Raw genomic sequence first — 3,692 nt, 5'->3', positions numbered from 1 at the left:
AAAACATTACTTAGAAAACATTAGTAGTTGAAACATTTTTTAATTAAATCATTTCACATCGAAAACCCAAATTTGAAATCCACAACATGTAAACAACCAAAATATCAGAGCATCAATCCCAGAATAAACTCACAACTGCGGAAACAAGAGTGTGTGTGAAATTCTGCTACTGCGCCGGCTCCTTTCCCTTAGCTAAAGAGGTACCTGAAACCAAAACTGAAAACTGTAAGCACGAAGCTTAGTGAGTTCCCCCACTGTACCACATACCATATAATCACATAACATACATAAATTGTCAGGCATATCTGGGTGCCCGACCTACCCCTTCGGTCCTCTCGACCGGATACTGCCTAGCATATCTAGGTGCTGGCCTCCCCTTCGGTCCTCTCGACTCGGTCCTCTCGACCGGATACTTCCTAGCATATCTGGGTGCTGGCCTCCCCTTCGGTCCTCTCGACCGGATACTGTGGAAACTATTTCTCCCCTCTACTACTACCACATAACATGTATCACAATATCAGAATCTATCTAACATGGCTGGGTATGACTACCCCTTCGGCCCTACCGACCGGATATCTTGGGGACTATCTCCCCCTACTGTCACAAGCACATAGCATCATATCATACTAGCACATAAACATAACACAGGTAGTAGCAACCCTAGATGAATATCACAAAGACCATCATCTATCATACAACTCCTACTGGTGGGCCGGCATTGTGGCCGTAGACCCACCGCTACTGGAAGGTAACTCACCTCAAAGTAGCTGCTGATCTGATCGGGAACTGACTATCTACTGCTGCTCTGGACGTCCTCTGGCTATAATTCCCACAAAACGATCAGTCAAACACCGCTAGATGTACTTAGGGTAAAATGACCCTTTTACCCTTGACCAAGTCGAAATCCAAGTCAAAGTCAACTTCCAGTTGACTGGACTCGCCGAGTCCGCGAGCAACTTGCCGAGTCCTTCCCTTACTAATCCGGTCCTACTCGCCAAGACCCTCTCCCACTCACTGAGACACCCTTGACTCACCACTCGGGAATATGGGGCCGACTCGAGTCCCGAATCGCCGAGTCCCTCGAGCGGATCCCCTACTCGCTTCCAATCCACACCATAACACTCCATACAAGGGTTTGGGGTTTTAAGGACTCCATTACACGGTTAATTCCACGTGTAGGTGCGAAGGGTTGACCCTTCAACGCTTAAACCCCTCTTGCTCTGCGAAAGTTCATATGACTTGCCGAGTTTGAAGAACAACTCGGCGAGCTCCAGGCAATCTTCATAGGACTCGCCGAGTTGTTCATCCAACTCGTTGAGTCTAAGACCATCTTCATAGAACTCGCCGAGTTCCACTTTGGGACCCGCCGAGTTCCTCGACCCATTTCCCAAGTAGGCCAGATCTGAGACATGCAATGCTTCAAAACCACAGATCTAAGGTCCTAGGGCATGTTTACCACGTAAAGTTGCAAACTTTACGTGCATGCACGGCCCTATGAGCTCAAACATGCAATTTCAAGCTCTTTAAGAGGTCCTACACTCAATAGGGACCTCAATCACCTTAACCACAGAGACTTTATGCTACTAGGATGTCCTAAAGGTCCAAATCCGAAGTCCTTGCAGAACATTAACCATAAACACATAGAGATTTAGGTTCTTAGGGCTTAAAACCTCTTTTTAGGGACAAAAGGGGGGTTCAATGAACTAAAGATCAAGGTAGGAACTTTTTTACCTGAATAGAAGCCCTTCACAGAGTAGATTCCGGATCTTCTTCCCTTCTTGCACTCTTCAACCTTCTCCTTCTTCTCCCAAGCTCCAAACCACCTTCACAATGCTAAAAATCACCCACAAGGACACAAAGGGGGCTAGGGTTTCGTTCTACAGATCTCTGGGAGTGCTAGGGGAAATGGAGGCTGGGTTAGATCATTTAAATAGGGTGCAAACACCCGGGTTAGGGTCTTAGTCCAAACAGGTTCTACTCGCCGAGTCCCACGAGCCTACTCGCCGAGTAGACAGAGTAGATCCCGCGTCTAGTCCAGCTTCTACTCGGCGAGTTAGTCCTTCAACTCGCCGAGTCCAAGATTAAAATGCAATATATAAGGAGAGTTAATAATCAAGAATACATACCAGGAACCAGGTGCTACAAATCTCCCCCACTTATTTTAGACTTCGTCCTCGAAGTCTGTTGCTTGCTTCGGAAATAGCTCGAGGTAATGCTCCATCATTTCTTCCACCGGCTCCCAAGTCCACTCTGATCCCTTCCGGTGCTGCCATTGCACCTTCACGAGTTCCACTTGCTTGTTCCTCAAATCCTTCGACTTCCGATCGATGATTGCTACTGGTCTCTCAACATAATTCAGGCCGCCATCGACCTAAATGTCCTCTAACGGAACCACTGCGGAGTCGTCTACCAGGAACTTCCGCAGCTGAGAAACATGGAAAGTGTTGTGTATTTTACGGAGCTCAGCTGGCAGATCCAGCCTATACGCCACCTTGCCCACCCGGGCTACAACCTTGAACGGCCCAATATACCTTGGGCCCAACTTGCCCCGCTTCCTGAATCGAATGATGCCCTTCCAAGGCGACACCTTCAGGAGAACCATATCCCCAACCTGGAACTCCAGGTCGGATCGGCGCTTGTCGGCGTAACTTTTCTGCCGACTCTGTGCGGTCTGCAGCCTGCTCCGAACCTGCTGAATCCTCTCGGTAGTCTTGAGCACCACTTCGGTGCTCCCCATAACTCTCTGACCAACCTCTCCCCAGCATATCGGGGTCCTGCACCTTCGTCCATACAACATCTCGAATGGAGGGCGCTCGATACTCACGTGGTAGCTGTTGTTGTACGAGAACTCAGCCAAGGGAAGATAAGTATCCCAGCTACCACCGAAATCTAGCATGCACACCCGCAACATATCCTCCAGAGTCTGGATGATTCGCTCGCTCTGACCATCTGTCTGCGGGTGAAAGGCGGTGCTAAAATGCAACCGAGTGCCCAACTTGTCATGAAACCTCTTCCAAAACCTGGAAGTAAATCGCACATCCCTGTCCGAGATAACAGATACTGGCACCTCATGATCTCCCTAATATAGATGTCGGCCAATTTCTCGGCCGAAATTCTCTCGTGAATCGGAATAAAATGAGCACTCTTGGTCAATCGATCCACGATGACCCAAATCGGATCTACTCCATGCGCGGTCCTGGGAAGCTTCGTGATAAAATCCATCGTGATATCTTCCCATTTCCACAACGGGATGTCCAACGGCTGCATCTTTCCATGCGGTCTCTGGTGTTCGGCCTTGACCTTCCTGCAGGTCAAGCACCGCTCGACGTACCAAGCCACATCCCGCTTCATGCAGGTCCACCAATAATCTAGAAGAAGATCCCTATACATCTTCGTCGCCCCTGGATGAATAGAGAATCAGGATTTATGCGCCTCCTCCATCGAGATCTGGCGCACGCCTCCGTGATACGGCACCCACACCCTACGGTGTAGTGTCAATAGTCATCGGCTATCATAATCGAAGGAGGAAACCTGACCCACCACACGCTCGCTCTTCCGATGCTCCTCCTTGATAGCTGTTGGATTAGTGTCTAAGTCCATAACTATTTTGGTATGTACTTGACCCGATGGTGCATGATCCTTTTGGGTTGCCTTCACCAAAGCAACTTGATAGGATGAATTATGGAGAGAAA

This window comes from Lactuca sativa, chromosome 1, assembly GCF_002870075.4.
Source record: "Lactuca sativa cultivar Salinas chromosome 1, Lsat_Salinas_v11, whole genome shotgun sequence".
NCBI lineage: Eukaryota > Viridiplantae > Streptophyta > Magnoliopsida > Asterales > Asteraceae > Lactuca > Lactuca sativa.
Note: the sequence above shows the minus strand (reverse complement) of the source record.